We start from the raw sequence: 20,890 nt of genomic DNA, 5'->3' as shown, positions 1-20,890 counted from the left end.
CGGTCAGCTCAAGTGGAGTATTTCAGCCAACAGACCAACAGACCAACCGACCAACCATCCAACAAACAAACCTTTCTATTAATCAACCATTAAAGAAACAACCAACATAATCAACATAATACGCTCTGTTTGTGGTGGTGTGTGATCGGGGGTGTGGCCACTTCGGGGCAGGGCATCTGTTCCTACTTGGACGGGCTTACGTGATCATGGCTTCATGAAACATCCATCGACGGTCATGCAAGCATGGGCAATCCCGATCTCCTCCTCTGCATCATGTTTCGTACACGTTTTTCATGTTGTAAAGTCATGAAGTTACTACAAATGGCAAGTCTGTGAATAACCAACTTAAAACCCATTTATGTTGTCTCCACTCACAGCTAAATTGTTGTGATTTTACATGACGAGGTAGTGACTCGTGACTCGTCCACTGACCGAAAATAGCCTTTTGGTTTCTAATTCAAGGCGATTAATGATCACGACAAAGGACTGTGTATTGGAGTGCGGTAATGTTCATCGTGAGATTGGCTCCAAACCATTTCGATCGTGATGACACCGGCATTGCACTGTAATGTAGCGTTGGTAATATACGCGGTGTCATTTGAAACGGTCCATTCTCACTTACCCGGCACCTTTTGTTACAGGGTCTCAGTTCTGGGTCCCAGTACACGGTCCCAATGACGCGAGACAATCCTCTGCAACAAAAGGGGCGATTTTTATTTTGTTTCCTGTGATATTTGGTCACTTGTGATATTTAGTCACTGTATTGTATGATTCTGTAAACACTGAGACCTTTTAATTTAAGGAATGTCTGTGACAGAATCTTGATCGAACAAGCTTAGTTATCATAATATATAAATATACTTATTATATTTTGTAACAAAACAATTTTCAAAATCTGAAAGTTCCTCAGCGCAGGTTTGGCATCAAGGTTGAGATGTGAAGAAATTTGCAATTAATCTGATTTGCGCAACTGTCTGAAAGTCTCAGAGTCAGGGGGCTTAAGAAACTTCTCAAGTTCAAACACCACTTCGCTGGCTACACAATAAAACTTGTTGCAAATACATACATACATACATACATACAGACAGACAGACAGACAGACACACATACATACATACATACATGCCCCTGATTTTGTTACAGTGGAATTTTACACATCAAATCGCTGTAGCCAGACAGACGAAGAGGCAAATGCCCACGATTCCGGTAAGACCGTGTGTGTGTGATCTTCCGTGTCGCTTTTATAATATGCAACACACAGTCGAGATCATTCGAGCAAAATGTGGCTGTCGCCATTCACTAAAAACTTTTTCAAGCAGGAAGCGCACATTCGATTGCCAAGGTCAGGTAACCCTGGCGCACTATTTAAAAGGCCTGCCTCTAAAAATTGTATTACCTTGATTAGGAAATGTGACCCTCAACTCGAACTCAAAACTCCCAACGAAAACTAGTGTTGTTCGTTACACTCCTACGCTGGGTCCAAAAAACGCGTCAGGTAACCTTTGAGATTGACCAGTAAGAGCACAGCTTACCAAACCGCGAAAGTGGACACTCGCACATACCATTTGAATGTTTACCCGCGCAAAGGTTTGTACCCGAACGATTCCGAATGATATTTTCTTTACGATCGCTTCCGGGTGATGCATATGGTGCACGCCACAACAGTAAATAAGCAATTGCTGAAAATAGCGTTTATGGCAATATCCAAGGATGTCAGCTTGCGGAAATAACAGGTAATGGTAACCATGTCAACAGAAACCAAACGCGTATATATTGCAGGCAAGATATCAGTGCTATATGCGAATGTTCGTTTGTTGAGAGATCACTGTGAGTCCTACCAAACCCCAAACAGTAACCTTTGTCTGATTGGTTAAATCCGTTTAGCCGTCTCGCATTTGATTGGACGGTCATAGGTCGCTGAAAAGTTACCTGACGCGACCTACTACCTGGTTTTGTTAGACCCAGTGTAGGAGTGTAAGGAATACCATTGGGGCTAACCTTACTCAGTTTCTATTATAGAATGTTTAAATCCCATATGCACAGAGAGAGAAATATCTGTTTTCACTACAACTTAAGAAATTTCTAAAGGCACTGGCTCGGTTTAGGTGTTCCTCACATGACTTGGCAGTCGAAACAGGGAGATATCATGAAGTAGAGAGAGAAAATAGAACTTGTACATTTTATTATCTTGATTGTGTAGAAGATGAATATCACGTGCTCTTAATTTGCCCATTCTATTGTGAGTTAAGAAAAAAAATGTCCGAACATATTGTTATGGATAACCTGATAGGGTTAAATTTTCTTTGCTAATGAGTACTGATGACAATGTCCTTATCCGTAAGTTGTCAACCTTTATCCACCAGGCATTGTCTCCACGAAATACACACAGTAACGTATAGAAAGTGTTTTGTTATTTGATGTGATATGGTATGATGTGGTGATATATGATATATGACACGATACGATATATGATATGTGTAATGTGATGTTGTATGATGTGATACATGTGATGTGATATAACATATTGTGATGAGACTATATTGTTCCTTTCTATGATATTGTGGTTTAAGCATAATTGTATTCAGGTGAAATTGAACAGGGATCGGTGAACAAGCTGAAACCTTATGAGAACACCTCTCCCTTGCAGGAACAAAAGATAACCGTATATAGTTACGTGAAAGCTGTTACAGGCAGTACGTGGATCTTAGGAAAAATAAACGTATGTTCACGTCAAATGTTGAAAGTAAACAATCGTTAACCTGAAGAAAGATCGTCAAATCTGCCTGATTTTGCGATATATAAATGAACAGATTCAAGAATCTGCATGTTTGCAGATTCAGTTGCATGGACATTTCCGAATAATACTAGGTTTGATGTACATGCTTTTTGGTACAACTACATAGCATTACGTGTTACAGTATATAATGGGCAAGTAAAGAAAAAAATGGTTATTTGCTAGACCAAATGAACATAACGGCCATTCTGGAATGTATCTATCATATTTCTGAGCACTGAAATCACTGCAACCGAGTCGCAAGCGGGAATGAACGATTTGAGGATCAAAACGGCTACCATAGTTGAGACTGAAACACATGCATGGTGGACTTGAGGTCCTCAACTGCCTTTTGTAACTTGACAATGACTCTGAATGAGTAGGATGTTGAGGTAAGTTGTTCCATAGTTTAATAGTATCGGGTAAGAAGAGGTTTCGTAATTACTTGTTCTACAGTTAATGTCTTGGATGTTATTACGATTTCTTAGGTCATACTGGTGTAAATCCGATATACGAGGGGGAAAAAATGATTAGACAGTCGGATGTTAATTTATTTACCATTTTGTAAAACAAAATTAATTTATTATTATTTCGTCTCATCCTTAAAGGCTTGATATTTGTTTCATGATATAATTTGTTTTGACTAGTTCCACGTACAGCTCCACATTTTGTTCGTTTAGCACCCAGGTTTAATTTTCCTAATAGATCAGATTGCTCCTTGGTACACTTGTCCCACACGTGACCGCAATAGCCAAACGAGGGTAAAATGTACTGTTCATACATAATTTCAGTGGTTTACGATTAAGGCGGGTATTTATATTTGCGTAAGCAATTTATCACTGGGCTTGCTTTTTTCTGCACTATCGGGATGAGTGAGTGAATGAATGAATGAATGAATGAATGAAAGATTGAATGAATGAATGTCGCTCTGCAGAGTAGCCCCTAAATATTTATGATATTCGACTTTGCAGGTAACGGTATTATCCATAAAGAGTTGTAGTTTAGAATTCGAATTTTTTTCCGAGCAAAAAGTATGAATTTTGTTTTTGATGAATTAAATGAAACTTTTTTTGGCCCACGACGAAATTTTTGCCAGGTCTCTGTTTAGGTGACGATTTGCAACTTCTGGATCCTCGACAACGATATATAGTGAGGTGTCATCAGCAAACAAACGTATATTACTATCTATACCATCTGTAATACCATTTATATAGATCATGAATTACAAGGGTCCAAGCACTGACCCCTGTGGAACCCCCGCTAATACAGACGGCTGAGATGAGTTTATAACTTTCTGTGTTCTTTCATTTAGATAGCTTCTAAAACAGTTTAATAGACTACCTTTAATACCGTAGCGCTCAAGTTTATGGATTATACCTTTATGCCACACTTTATCGAAAGCTTTGCTTATATCACAGAATACAACTCTAGTTTCTTTGCCTTCATCTAATGATTTTCAGACACAGTTGTAGAGAAATGTTAACTCAGTAGAAGTTGAGTTACCGGGCATAAAACCGGATTTCAGGTTCTAAAGTACATTATTGTCATTAGGGAAATTGAATACGTATTTGAAGACTAATTTTTCAAAGACTTTAGACAAACAACTTTGTTAAAGCAACTGGCCAGTAATTACTACATTCATGAGTACTACCCTTCTTATGAACTGGCACAATCGTCGCTTCTTTCCAGATTTGGGTTTGATCTTGCTTGCTTGCTTGCTTGCTTACTTGCTTGCTTGCTTGCTCGATTGATTGTGGGTGGGCCGGTCGATCGATCGATTACTTGATGTGGACAGCCAGTAACATGGTTGACAACTCCCGCCCCTTGTTTACATTGTTACGCTTTCAAGTAAACCTCTAGGATAATCATCACAAATCTATTTCAATTTTCGTAATATTTGTTTTAAAATTTCTATGCTCACTGGATACAATTGCCATATGAACAGATTTATGTTTTAAATTATTCAGAAGCTTTGTGTAAATTTTGAAAAACCGGGCACCAAAAGATGCGTTGACGGACTAAAGTAGACTGTTTCTGAGTTTGGGTTAATGTGTAGTTCATCATTCTCTTTTGTGGACAAACAAACGTTGAACCTACCTGACAATCTGGTGAACCATTACACTGACAGGGACCCAAAACCTTTCAGAAATATATATATATAAAACCCATCATGACTGAAACGTCACAATGCCGTACAGTGAGCTGTGTCACACAGCCCATTAATTTGCTCATCGTGGGATGGAATCCCATATTTACCGGGGTTGTAGTTTTGTCCGAACCATACACGCATTCGTTTGTTCGAAGGGTTTTCCAGAACCTAGCATTTTGTATCACTGAAAGATAATAAGATTGTGGCACTTATCACCATTGTTATTGGCAATGCCCCTGTCCAATCTACCACCGGCGTTATATACTCTCCCCAAAAGTACTTTCAATGTACGATCGTCGAAATGGGGAGATATATGGGATATGGGATTGAATCAATGTTGATACAATAATAGTGGATGTTTTGAGAATGCATCACCACATGGATTTCATTCAAAGCAAAGCTGTTCGTTCAATTATCCCCCTTGTTAAGTGACTGGAGTGTGGCATGAAAATATCAGGTTTACAATTTTCAGTCAGTAGTGTGTGATTTGACCCTGAAAACTCTGACCATGCACAGAAGAAAGAAAATTATCGAAAAATTGGTCTACAGTGATCTATCAACCTGTCTGAAAAACGTGACGACTCATAATGACACTCCATGCACGTGTGGGAGGTTCCCACGTTGTGCACGTGCTTCCCATGCATTGTGTTTGTGTGTGGTGATACCGTGCAATGATGCTGCATACACATGATGAATGTCATTGTAACGTTCCTCAGTGGGTTTCCTTTCTACCAGACTACAAGTTCCCCTACATTTTTGAAGACTTTGAAGAGTATAATTACGTTAAAATAATAACAAAGCCAATTAGACAGGGTTAATGCACAGAGATAACACTATTTTGTAATGACAAAACCGACAACCGGGGGGGGGGGGGGGGGGGGGGGGGGGAAGGCGGCGCCGCGGGTGTGTGTGTGTTAATGTTAATGTACAAAGATAACATGATAACATGAAGCCAGTTAGATAGGATTAATGGATTAATGTGCAAAGGTAACAATGTAAAGATGAAGGTGAACTCACGCAGGCATCTGCACGCACACACACAGAGCAGTTACCAATACCTTACCAATCCACGACTGTTTTACCCGTGGGAATAGCGACGCCTGTCATTATCTGTTCAATAAATGAATGGCCTGACCTTGAGCAAAATGCCAGTAAACAATGAGCCTTAACAATCTATACTGCCTGTATACTTCAGTCTGTGTGTTCAGTCATCAACCATATTGATAGTACTGCGTAAGTATAGAGTCGACACCTCCAGGACTACGTCGCTGCGTTGAGTTGTTTGGAAATTACCACTTGGAAGCACATCAAGTAACCACGAACGTAGCAAAACCGGAGTTACAGTGAAACTGAAATTATACTGATCCCAGTGTAAGCAGTTAGTTCAAACAGCAGAACTGATGGTCACATTTACCACACACACGAATAGACGAGATGAAATGGGATTTGACGTCATGTTCAGTATTATATACACATGAATATTAATTAAGAATGTCATCTGTAATTGAAATTCCAAACGGGAACACTAACATACTAGAATGAACATGTAAATCTCGTCAATATGTGAAAAGATAAGGTCGCATATCCTTGTGCTGTGAACGCAGCAAAGTCAACAGTATCTTTTTTTGACATGACAAGACACGGAGTTTCAGAAAATACATGCTGTCAACTCATTTGTCTGCATAAGGCAGGTGTGTTCTGAGCTTGAGAACCAACACTCAATTATGAGTCGACGTGGCCACAAGGGTCGTCCAATGAGCGTGACGATCGAGTCCTAGTAATTTGTCTGGCAAGTCCCAATCTCATGACCCCTGCTGAAGAACGATCCTCGGAATGGAGAGTGAGGGTCCTACTTAAGAGACTGCGGTTTCTGGTCTGAGGTCACCTCGTCAATATCTCCCGAGAAATCAAACCATGAACACGTGATCCACTGTGAAATGAGACTTTATTAGCAAGAAACCAAAATATATGACAAAATCCACACTGTCGCCTGTTATACTTTAGTCTAACATAACACGCATACGCCAGTGTGAAAATATGTGTAACCAAAACACAATAAACTAGCTTGATTAAGCTTGTGTCTATTCTAACGCATCCTATTAACATTTGTCAAAGTATCATGGACTAGACTTTGAATGTTCCATTGTCAAATAGCATTATATTTGTGTCATTGATATAATTTGGTAATCAACGGTGTGTGTTAAAATACATTCCTACAAGCGTTTTTAAATTAAAAATACACTGAGGCAACCCATTCACATTTTACAATTAATCAAATTCATCAGATGCGTATGTTTCAGCATTCAGAACCGATTTTGTCATTTGACCTGATGAATTCATTTCTTCCTGTCATCGAGTGGACTTCCGTATTTTGTCAGATCTGCCGCTATGATGTCCCCACCCTTGTCTGCAGCCTTGGAACTGGCCGCTTCCTGCTCTTTCTTTTCGCCACTCGTTTGGGAAGGCTTCTTGGTGGTGCTTTGGAGGACCCTCAGGGGGTTTGCGTACAGCGTCAAGTCCGCCGCTACTAAGTAATCTTCACCCATGTCCTTGTTTTAGATTGCCGTCCACTGAAGCAGACATTGAGTTCATTAAGCACATATAAAGTCATACGAGGCAATCATACATTTATGTCAGTCAAACATACATCCATGTCAGGCACACATACATCTGTGTTAAGCACACATGCATTCATGTTACGCATACATATATTCATGTCAGGTCCACAAACATTTATGTGTGGCATACATATATTCATGTCAGGCAAACATATATGCATGCCAGGTCCACAAATATTTATCTCGGGCATACATATATTCATGTCAGGCAAACATATACATTCATATTAGAGACTCACATACATTCATTTAGGTACAATCATGTTAGGCACATATGTACAATCATGTTAGGCACATATGTACAATCATGTTAGGCACACATGTACAATCATGTTAGGCACATATGTACAATCATGTTAGGCACATATGTACAATCATGTTAGGCACATATGTACAATCATGTTAGGCACATATGTACAATCATGTTAGGCACATATGTACAATCATGTTAGGCACATATGTACAATCATGTTAGGCACATAGGTACAATCATGTTAGGCACATATGTACAATCATGTTAGGCACATAGGTACAATCATGTTAGGCACATATGTACAATCATGTTAGGCACATAGGTACAATCATGTTAGGCACATATGTACAATCATGTTAGGCACATAGGTACAATCATGTTAGGCACATATGTACAATCATGTTAGGCACATATGTACAATCATGTTAGGCACACCTAGACATCATGATAGGTACACATAAATTCATGAAATAGTCCGTTTGGTTCCAAAGCGGACCGATGAACTCGAAAACTAATAAACATAAAATGCTCAATGAAAAGCTGATCATTATTAACATATCATACCAACTCAGTGAGGTTTTTGCTGTATGTTTGTCCTAAAAATATAAAAGTTGTTAAACAAACTGTCATCAACATATTGACACAGTTTACTGTTTGTGACAAGGGAGGGGTGCAGAGAAAGGGACAGCCAGGTGTGCGAGAAAGGATGGAGACAGCACAGCACAGGTTAATGAATCAAAAACTTTGTCGGCATTTGTGGACGTGCTTCTCTTTCTATACGCATTCATGTTAGAAACACACACATATATCTGTACATGCATGTCAGACATACATACATTCATGTCAGGCACAAACATACATTTATGTCAGACACACGTACATATTCGTGTTAGACACGTATACAGTCATGTTAGACACACACTCACATTCATGTTAGATACACATATAAACACGTCAGACACATACACAGTCATGTTACACACGCGTATACAGTCATGTTAGACACATATACATTCACGTCGGGGTGTACAAGTATATATAATGTGTGAGAGAGTGAGCGGGTTAACTTTTAAGCCGCACCAGCAATATTCCAGCTTTATGGCGGCGGTCGGTAAATAATCGAGTCGGGACCAGGCAATCCAGTGATCAACAGCATAAGCATCCATCTACGAAACTGGAATATGATAACATGGGTCAATCCTCTGCCTGTTACCCGTTCACACAACAGTCAAGCCCAAAATACTCAGAAATGTAGAGAATGGTTTTGAAACTTAGAACCAAACATAGATATCAGAGTGCACAGAAAAACAATTTGAAATTATAATCGCTTATTAATGTGATTCCACCCTTCATGTTTACTGACAGAGTTTGTTTTGGAGACACAAACCATCCCCTTTCAGATGACGTAATCGTACGGACGTAAGTTATTCTCATGTTTTCACTTACTCATATATGCAGTCTCAGTACTTTTCCTTACACCCGACTACTGAGTCTAACAAAACCTGGTAGGAGATCGCGTCAGGTAACCCTTGAGCAACCTATGACCGTCCAATCAAACGCGAGAAACAATGGGTCTAAAAAAACGCGTCAGGTAACCTTTGAGATTGACCAATCAGAACACAGCTTACCAAATGGCGGAAAGTGGACATTCGCACATACCTTTTGAACTTTACCTCCGAAAGGTTTATACCCGAACGATTCCGAATGCTATTTTCCGTACGATCGCTACCGGGTAATGCACATGAAGCATGCTGCATCTACTGTCAACAGTGAGTAAACAGTCGCAGAAAATAGCGTTTTTGTGAATATTGTTATTGTTATTGGTAGACAATCTGACATTTTCTAAGGAAAGAAGAAACCCTTTTACACCCACATTCATTTTCACATTGTTGTGGACTTATAATAAACTATTAGCTTTTACTAATTGTCTACCTTGTATTTGTACAAAGTATTTGTATTTGCTAGACAACTGAACAACGTCGGGTTTCTTGGCTCTGGGACCAATCTCTTTCAACCTGTTCCCGTGCAGTTTGACCGGGTATCCTCTGAAGTCCAGGCACCCTGGCTGCTGTGCTCTCATCCGTGGCAGTACGATCAAACAACTTTAGTACCCGGATGTACCTATCTTGGGTTGCAGTGGTAACTCGAGGTCTGCCTGCACAGGGACGGTCATTTGTTATATCTGTTTGGTTGCAACGAGCTGCAAGCCATGATATCTTGCTCAGACTAGTACTATCATTCAGACACCTGGCATCAGAAGAGTGGTAATCTCCGACATGCATTTTTTCAATGACGCTGTTCCGTGTCGCAGGGTCTAGCCTTGTCATAGTGACTTGACCTTGACACTCCTTCAAAACGAATGCCAGTTTGTGAAAATAATCTGGATTTTTTTATTGCAGTGAAATACAATGAATGCTCTTTGCTGCACAGTTTCAACTGGAAGGCGATTTCTGTTGCGTTGTGGCGATGCCTTTCTAATCCTCGTAACCTTGTAAAATATCTCATGAAAATCAACATTTTCCTGTGAAATCGGTAATTAAGAGATCTTTAAATAATACAAATACCCTATGCGTTTCGTTCAGGGACAGGATATCTGGACACAATTTTTTTGAAAGATTAAAATGAGTGTATTGAAAAACAGTCCCCGTCTAAGTGTAAATCAAGCAATCACAATCTGTGAATGTTGATTATGCAGTCATCTAATTTTATATTGTGTTACGAGTATTTTCTGCATTTTTGTTATTAATTAAGTAATAATTATTATTGGGTCACAACGTTTAGTGTTTTGAATAATAACTATGATGGGTCACATTTCGTATAATAGATGGTCAACATTTTTAAGATTTTGGTAGCAGGCTATATATATATATATATATATACATACATACATACATACATACATACATACATATATATGTATATATATATATATATATGTATGTATGTGTATATATATATATATATGTGTGTGTGTGTGTGTATATATACATATATATATATATATATATATATATATATATATATATATATATATATATATATATATATATATATATATATATATATATATATATATATATAAAGGCTAGTTGCCGTGTTGAGACGGGGACACATTACCGGAGCTGGAGTAGTCTTTCTGCATGGGTCAACGCCTGGAACTGCTGTACGTCAGACCGCTCGTCGTGTTACATTCTGCATGACTGTTTCTCTCTCGCACTAAGACTTTGGTGAGTTTGCTATATTATATTTTGTGACCCATTGCCTTAGATTTTGTCTCACTTGTATTATATTTGAAATCAGTATTGACTTGTGACTTTCTATACCTTGCTCTCTTTGCTTATTATTAATACAATAATTGAATGTTTTAGACTTGTCTTTGTTCAGTTTTGCTGGATTCACAGAGGGTTTCCTACATCGTTTGTCACGGCAAATTCTTAATCGTAACAACTGAAATATTTTATATGTCATTATCTGAGGGCATACCATTATCCAAGAGGGACCGAATGACAAACTTAATTCTGCAATGTTACTTGAAGTGAGTCATTAAAACCCTACTAACAACAGCACAACCTTATTCCCTCACACTGTACTACACCCTGTAATATTTCCGTTGGGTGAGTTGATCAGGGCGGTAATTGTCCGACATTGAGTCATATCAGTTTTTGATTTGCCAGACATTTTCCCAACGTCGAGATATAGACGTTCCCCTCTCTATCGTACCCACAATTCCTTATGTGTCAGTAAAATGGCACATTGTCTCGGCGGTGTCTCCAACGTATGTTCAGCCCAGTTTCATGATTGATTGTGCCTTAAGCCACAGGGGCACACGTTTTGGCCTCAGTGTGCACAACCCTTCGTGATGGGAAATTGAATTGTGATTAGGTGTTGTGTTCAGATGTAACGTAACGGTATTGGAAATGTTCACCTGCACAGTGCTGCTGCATGGAGACCACAAGTTTCATACATCTTAAGATTAGCTATACGTTTGAATGTAAGAATGCCACCACAGTTCATCCCATAAGTTTATAAGTTTGGACGTCTAAAGGTGAGGCAATCAACCGATCATTTCTGAATTTGTTAGATAGATAAAAGAACGACATGATTACTAGTCGTCATGACAACCGCGTCTGGAAGGACGTTGTGAGCTAAAATCAATTACGATAAAGATAAGCAATTGCTACTACTAAACGACGAGAGAGCGAGAGAGAGAGAGAGAGAGAGAGAGAGAGAGAGAGAGAGAGAGAGAGAGAGAGAGAGAGAGAGAGAGAGAGAGAGAGAGAGAGAGAGAGAGAGAGAGAGAGAGAGAGAGGGAGAGAGAGAGTTAGTTTAATCAATAATGGTCTTGTTTCAACGTTTCATACCTCGGTCGATAGCACATTAGTGCTTTGACTTTTGTGTACTGAATGCGTACATATTCTGTGGTGACATATCCACCATGAGACAGATGCGATGGCTGGCCCATTCATTTACGTATCGATTACTGATTAGTACAGGAGACAATGTATTACTGATGAAAAAACTATCCCCAAACCAGGCTATTTTTGTGTGGGGAGATTTTACACTACTCAAAATATGTCTCTTCTATGAAACATATCTTGTCTATCTTCCGCCGTGTCTCGCATTTTATATAAGACGTTTAAGATCATCATATTATATATACTCATCTGATACATATTCATAGAATGACTGATTGAGGGATTTTGTTTGTAATAAACATGGCGTTTCTGTAATTTGAAGGTTAATTTGTGTGTAAAAATTACGGCGTTAGTAGAGTCTCACAGAATGTATGTATCGTAAATGATCGGTACGTATTATCTGTCTGTTATTTATACTGAAGATGGTGGGCTCGTAGAACACAAGTCTCTGAAATAGACTCTGTTCTGCTCTTTTATGATAGTCGGAAAGTAGAACACTGCTAAGGGACAGACCCTTGATGTGTAATGATAAAGTATTGGATTGTTGTTATGCGATCACCATTTGAAGCGGAAGGGAGATGTGTGTGAGTTATTACACGATGAATGCCGTTAGTAAAGATATACGTGAGTGACTCTAGGTATACACGGCTTTTGGTAATATTCAAGCAATATCACGGCGATGGACACCAGAGTTCGGCTTAACGCATAAAACCCATGTTGAGATTCGAACCCGTGTCTTGCGGGTGACAAGCGAACGCTTTATAATTAAGCACCAGGCTCTACCATCGCTCCAGTGAAGACACGAAATTAGTATCCACCCTGGCTCTAATCTTCAGACCGAGCTAGTATCAACGTCAGGAACGCAGTTCAGGAGTGACGAGCTTGGGTGGACAGATAAAGCGTTGTTTAGAACTCTTGATCTTCTTAAGAATCCTAATTAAGTGATGATCTCGTAAATACCTGTACTGAAAGTGTGACCTTACGGATTGAAAATTACTCATAGTGTCTATTGTGCTCCTAGCACTGCCGAGGCCGTTTGTTTTTCTGTGTAATAACACTTAAAACGATTTCCCTGTCGACTGATGGAGACACTGTGGAGGTGGTTGCAGTTAGAGTCACTGGTTTGTCTGGGCTCACATTACCCAGAGACTGCACTGAGACACTTCTAACCATGGTGGAATAAAAGATGAAGTCATTCAATGACTTTTAAGTGCATCTGGGGCACGGGGTGGCGTGATACATAGTTATAACTATTGGTTTACAAGACTAATCATAATATATGTATTAACTGTGTTTCGTTTTAAGCAGTGAAAAATCAAAATATCAAAGGCCAATTTACTGATTCAAGCATAAGCTCCACGCAGGCCTTACTTGAATGTAATGCCATAATGAACAATGATGGCGTCATCAGAGATTCATAACGTTACGTAGCCACCCGGCTCCATTATAATAGTCAATATTCGTATTATTGAGTAGAACAATTGAAGGCTGAATGTTACCATGTGTGACGCCAACAGAGGTGCCAATATGTCAGATGGGGAAATTACTCATATCGTATTTGGTTGTGAAACCCTGATGCTCCAGCAGAAGTGGAAGGTTTGAAACAGCCTTGGATTAGATAAACATTGATTCACCCATCAGCTGTGGAAGCACGTGGGTCGATTTTAACACGGTCATTATATTCTGATAATCGATTTTATTGGGAGTTGGCGATTACTACTATCAGTTGTCAGTTTACAATGCAATTTGTGTTTGCCGTTACTGGTAGTTCAAGGGTTGCTACTGACTGAGATGGTGTGCTCGGTTTGGGCAAGAAATAATAGGTATGACGACAATAATAAAACACCAAAGGACTGGTGACGTACACCTCTGCGGCTTGGGGATTTTTGAGGATTTGTACATTTTCTTAGGTAAATATACTTGAAGCTATCTGGTTGAGTTTGGGCTAGGATAAGGGAATATTTACTAGTTTACTAGTTTTGTCTAGTTTGGGCCTCGATTGGGAATTCTTAATTCTCTAACTGTCGGTACATCACTCAGTTTTGGGCCTCTATTGGGAATTTTTAACACTCTTAACTGTCAATACATCACTCAGATTTGGGCCACGATGGGGAATAATTAATACCCTGAACTGTCAGCACATCAGTTAGGTTTGGGCCTCGACTGGGTACTTGTACATTCCATGAACCAAATGTACATCATCTGGTTTGGGCTGAGCCCTTGAAGATGGTTCAATACTGGGTTACAGTCAGAGAAGAAAGTCAAAACTTTCAAATCTACAACCTTTTCATCCTCCCCTCGGTAATCAAACCATGCATACGTGATATGGGACTTGCTCCAGGTAATATCGCAAAACACAACGAAGAATATCCTGGTCAAAAGATATAAAAGACAGTCTACATGTCTGGGAGTAAAACCGGCTGGATGGCTTGAAAATTGCCGCATAAATGGAAAGTCGCTTAAGCTCCGTTCGTATTTTGTTAAACTCTACTCCATATATTAAAATAATATGATTTACCTTTCGGTAAACAACTAAATGATTCTGTTGTTAAACATGAAATTATAAATGATAATGAAGTTACTTGTTTATTAGTTTCTGCGGAATGTTCATTACATGAACCTGATTGTTGTGTGTATGCCGTCGCTCAAACCTCAAAACACAAACAAACATTCACCGATGGCAATAAAACGCCATAGAAAAACCAGTTTCGAGTAACCTAAAAGAAAATGTCCCGGAACAAGCTTTGGCTTTTCATGAAAGAATTGTGAAGGAATCTGGTGTCACGAAAGCAAATGTCAATTTGGCAAAAACAACCTAAATTGGAGACAGCGGAGGGAAAAGCGTTTCTCTAAGTTTTTGTTTACCTGAAGGCAAAATAAAAGGTTGAATGACTGAAAGAAACGCCGGGTAAATATATAAATACATATGAATATTAGTTATCAAAGAGAATAAACTCCTAAAAAATGAAAGCTGTTTTACGGGCAACTCAAGTCGAATTGTGACGACGATCATTATCAACGGCCTTCCACGGATTCCAAAGGGAGGGTCTGAAAACAGTTGTGGTCTATACCAAGCAACTGTAACTTTGAGGCACCACAGACCCGTGATTACAGTGATTTAATTTATGAGAAAATACTTGCACAGTTTTTGTGTTGTATGACAGATACCAGCTACATGGCATGTCCGTGTATGGTTCTGCAAAGGTCATACAATGCGTCTTACCAAAAAGGGAGACATGGCTGAGCCAAAGAGCTTGCTCCGTATAACATTTTTGCATACATAAACTAAAACTCACAGTGTGTCTGACAAACCTCGAGTCATCCTACTGCTGTAGCAGCGGTAAATCCCAAAAGAGCAGACGGGAGCGATAAAAGGATGAGGGGAAAACAAAGATGAACGTCTTGTGCTAGAAATAATTTTGGAAGAGGCCAAAATATACAACCGTAAATATGCAGACCACGCTTGTGGAAAGCCTCGATTACAGTTCACGTGCCATTGTATTGATCCTGTTGTTTTGCACATACGTGTCTCAGAACCCTGGTGTGGCCGGGTTCGGGCGGTCGGGGTCGGAACTTTCCTGCAGGAAACTATCTCAAACGTTGAAATGTCAGGCACCTGCAGACTGCGACTCCCTAGCTTCAAGACGGTTTATAGAGATGTTTAGATTGGCGGCACCCAGTCGTGGCATAATACTTTCCAGCCAATAACAAATGACAAAATTAATCACAACGTTTGCCTTTACTGTGATCGATAGCGCGTGCCTTTCCGCTTTTCCCAATGTGGATTTTTGCCACTCATGGTTTCTAGGTGACGTCCAAACGTTTCTAAAACAGGAGAAAAAGAATTACAATTGACCCACTTTGGCGCTGAATCTGTTAACAGTCACATAAAGTTGACGTTTTGGAAACAAACAGCACATTTGTATTGGTTTTGCCGCAGCGACACGAATCCAGTCTTCCTCCATCACCTATGCGTTTCATTTTGTGAAGAGTATATTCCAGGGTAAATTCATACATTTTAGTGCCTTGTTGGACCGTTGGGCATGATACTGTCTTTTTGTAATGTTTTGTAGTATTATGCACTTTAAGAGCTTTTCGGATATGAAAAGTTACCTGACAGGTTTTGCATAATTACAAACTCTGTTCAGGAACACGGCAACGTTTGGAATGACAGAGCATGTTGTGGCTATATTGGAAACTGCCAGAGCAGGTGGGGCATTTTTATGTTTTTCTCTTTTGATGTTATCCAAGTGACCTGTCCGTATGAACTTTCTTGTTGTGGGCCCTCTGTGAATAGGATGGTCTATGTAACTTGGCATTACTTGTGTAATGCACTTGCGCTTTCGTGTTTCCTCAGATGCTGTTTTAAGATACTTCTACTGACGAAGGCGTTTTGGCATTAATAACAACTATATTTCAAGCTTGTGTCGTGTGTTTTTCTCAAATGCCGTGTCATGATACTTTTGTTATACAACGTTATGATCAACGTGCTTTACATTAATTTTTCAACTGCATGTTCTGTTCCGCTGCCTATGACAATAAAGCTGAGATCAAGACGTTCAACTTCACTCATTTTAGATGTTATGAGGCAAGTGGCGTAATGGCTGTCATCGCTAACTACAACAAGGAAATCACAATCAGTGGAAGCACGTACAGAACGTTTACAGTCAGACGATGACGATCACTTCAAATAAATTTGATAAATTTTCTAAAATTAGTAAAGTAAATAAGTAGAATATTGGCCCAATGAGCACCAAATTATAGCAAATAAAATTTCATTTATATTTCTTTCCTGACAAATATATGTTGATTCATACCTTATTTATTTTTCTTTTTTTACAGAATGCTACTAATCTTAACTCCCTCAGTTTTACACCTACCTATACTGTGAATAATATGGGGGGATGCATTGATGCATACAGATGCTTGCACTATCCTCACTTGAAAGTTATGATTTGCTTGTGACAATTAAAGCAGATATTTTCATCAACCGATACACATACCTCCCTAATCCCCGATCAGTACCACTGGCGTGCTTGTTGTGCAGAATCACTACCACGGGACCCTGCAGTACAGGATTCCAGAGAGGGATTTAACAAGAATGAACTACGGAGACCAACCTTCGTGTGTGGTCAGATGTCGACGTTCCTGTCAAACAGAACATGTCAACATTCATAGATGACTGTCGACAACCGACAGCATCTAGACGTTCATACTACAACAGAGATGTGGATGGGAAAACAGAAAATATTCACGCGTGGTTAGGAACAACAGAGACTATGTCCACGTGAGCGAGGACGGCCACAGGTGTACGTGCATACAGATGACGCGATGTTCACTCTAACGTTTATATCAAAAGCAGGATAATCGTTGTCTTGGTAACGGCGGGATGAGACAAGGCATTAATACTATCAAAACATTTCACTGTCGTCGGAAGCTTACCAAAGACATACTGCTACATGTGTTACCAACACTGAGCAAATTAAGCACTCATGATATCCTGCTGACACTGCGTGTTGCTTTGTCCGAGAAGGAGGCAGAAAATGTATCTCTTTGTGTACGTTCTCATTGTGATCTCAGTTAACATACAAAGCCTTGTCAATCATGTATTATCGATGTGCAGGACTGATACACACTGTCGCATGATGGTTCCAGTCCAAAATTTCAAGATGATGGTACAAGTCTAAGATATCTTTATGATTTGGCATTGGTCCTGAGAGATGGTCATAGAAACGAGCTGTCGTTATAGTAATAATTCTCTGATTCGTGGTCACGGAATGCAAGACATGAGTTTTGATGTGATAAAATTCCACTTACTATGACGATGTTCGCATTCTCAGAGTGGTTATTGATGTTTTGGAATAAACTTACTGCACGCCTTGGAGAGCCGATGTAGCAACTGACATCGACCAATAAATACAACTCACAGTTCCACTGACCTATTTCAAACCGTCCCATGAGAGGAGTGAGCAGAAGGATAATATGTAGCCTACCTCTCTCAGACATGATGCTCCTTTGCAGGAATCCTGGATAAATGAAAACGGTTCTGGTTGTGTTGTCAGTCGAGTGTCGTCTGCTCACATCTGATGTCAGCGTCACGAAGGAATTCGTCAAATGGAACCAGGTACGCGGCGAACGCAATCAATCTGACGAACCAAACACACGGAAAATCTATAAACCATTCCGGTTAATGTGCAGACACAGGACTTCATTACCGAAGGCCATAGACATGGACAGGTAAACTCAAACCGGTTTGTTAACTTTGGTTCCAGAATTTTAAATCGGTTGCATGTTAAGGCATTGCATTTAAGCTCATTATCGGAGCAACGGAGAACAAACACGACGCTGCGTGGCCGCGTGACGCTGGAAGCCGCCCATTTGTCATCAAAGAATCCATTAATTTGCTATAAATAATGTCAACAATTTTCTTCTCTAAATGAAACGTATGTAGCTTTGCCGACTAGACGTGTAGTTACACGTCTTATGAATACGGGTCACGCCTGTTCATTAAGTCTCAAACTGACGGAAGTTCGGTTGCACCAAGTGGTGAGGGAGGCGGTGGGTGAATGAGTGGTTGGGTGAGTGGGTGAGTGAATCAACCAGTTCCCTAGTTGTATGATGGCGGATACGCTGAGTGATTCAGATCTCAGACGCCTTCTTTTCTTGGTGAACCCAACGTCGACGGGTACTGAGGTGAAAAAACTTAGTCAGGTCGAACCAGGATTCGAACCCCTGGGTTTCTGACAAGGTTTCTTACAATCAAGCATTTCTCTTAGGACGCATTTCTGCACGGTCAGTTTCAACGCTCTAGAAGACTTTGCTACGGTACTGTTTGACGTGATGTAGAGGGGTCACTAACAATCTCAAGTACTGGGAAAGTAAACAACAGCAGTTCTGACTATATCTGTTACCATGTATCACAGTTAATTTAAACATTCATTTAAACAGATTTTCTAACTTTTGCAACACAAAACAACATCTTTTGACCTGATGGTAATTAAAAAACTGTTTTTAATCTCAAGCTTCCGTAGATGTGCTGGTAAAAGTGGCAATACTAACCGCTACCTGTGATCAGTACAAATTGCACCAAAGGCAGTCAGATTTGTTTTAGATTTTCAGATTGCAGCAGAGGTAGAATCATTAATCTCCCGAAACCGTAAGAAATATAAACGTTAAGCTACCTTCAAGTTTTTCGAAACTACAAAAATTGCAAAATATTGAAATTCTGACAGCCCGTGAATCACCGCCACCTGCTGTGGACATACGAATCCAGTAACTACCATCGGCTATCACCGGGCATTGTGTTTTGTCAGGTGTTCAGGCTCTCGGTTTCAAGTATGTGAGAGTGTGTTCAGCGATTGCAGCATTGCAACCACTGACGTGGTCGATTTGTCGTCTTTACCTGTTCCGGAAATCCCATTTCTGGATCTTGATAAAAAAAAATTGGTTTAACGCCGCACTCGCCGTAAATTATCGAGTCTGGACCAGACAATCTAGTGATCAACATCGATCTACGCAAATGGGATACTACGACATGCGTCAGGCAAGTCAGTCTGACCACCCGCTCCCGTTAGTCGTCTCGATCGACAAATATAGGTTGCTGAAGAGCAATTATGACCCGGATGTTCACGTGTGAAAACTACGTGGTAACAGATCGTGAAGACATGTCCAATTCAGTGACTAGTATTTTTCACCCACTGCAGTTACTGTATTTAGAGCAACACGAAACTGTAATCAGTTTGTCTCTGGGGATGGTGAAAAGGTCGATATCTTATACATCAGTCAATGACATTGATATATGATACACCATTTCGCCGGTTAGAATGTGCCGGGAAAGAATGGATCTAACGAAGAACTATAAACGGGCTTCTTGCTCATACTGTACAATACGTATGATTGGTCAAAGGAAGGTATGTGGATAGCTTCACGTAATTCAAGTACTAATCAACTGCCGGTTATATATATGGTGGTTTATACTGAGCATCATGCTACGAACTTTGAAATAAAACATTTCTTCTGCTTCTTCTTCTTATATGCGTACATTTGTCCAATCTACAGCAAAGTGGACTCCTTCCACGGAGAGCTGCATAATCGAACCAACCAAGATATTCCAAATCCGCATCCGGGGTGTGAGAGCGGTTGTGCTCTGAGCTGAACATTCGGTTACTCTCAGTGTCAGTCAAGAGACTGGGAGGTACCGGGCCTGAGACACAAAGAACGATGGGGAGCCAGAGGTCTTGATACCGGGTATGTAAGCGTGGTATTTCGTACACGAGGTCCCATGTTTACAGTCATATTTCCCATGCTTTCCCTGAATCATTCTGTTTAGAGTGAAAAATTACCGAAAATTCGGTGATAAAATGCTTCGTATTTAATTGAAACGACGAGAGCAGGTTTGTTAGCTTCAATGCGTAAGAGACTGTGTACCAACCCTTTACTGGGAATGTTAAATTTGTCCTTTCCATGATGCTCTTTACATACTTTGGGTGCATTGGAATGGGCCTGCATGTATGGCTGAAGGACACACCATTATTTCGCTTAAAAGATTGCCTTTGTTCCAGCGATGAGCATCCGATGACAGGGTGTAGGACTGTGTCATTGTATAATCTACATGTCATGATTCCATAAATCACACCTTTGCTGGTTACGATTTTTAACTGACCGTGACCTCTGTTTCACTTT

The 20,890-nt window shown here is 40.0% G+C and overlaps 1 long non-coding RNA gene across 1 annotated transcript; it reads right to left on the bottom strand.

Moving 5' to 3' along the window:
• Positions 1–6,850: 6,850 nt before the first annotated feature.
• Positions 6,851–18,379, bottom strand: LOC137279264 (uncharacterized). The gene is made up of 2 exons (XR_010956680.1): positions 18,202–18,379; positions 6,851–7,492 (listed from the first exon to the last, which is right to left on the bottom strand). It is a non-coding gene; the product is annotated as an uncharacterized lncRNA (long non-coding RNA).
• Positions 18,380–20,890: the final 2,511 nt, after the last annotated feature.

Source organism: Haliotis asinina, chromosome 3 (assembly GCF_037392515.1).
Source record: "Haliotis asinina isolate JCU_RB_2024 chromosome 3, JCU_Hal_asi_v2, whole genome shotgun sequence".
NCBI lineage: Eukaryota > Metazoa > Mollusca > Gastropoda > Lepetellida > Haliotidae > Haliotis > Haliotis asinina.
The sequence above is the reverse complement of the archived record's forward strand: the minus strand, read 5'-3'. Positions and strand labels throughout refer to the sequence as shown.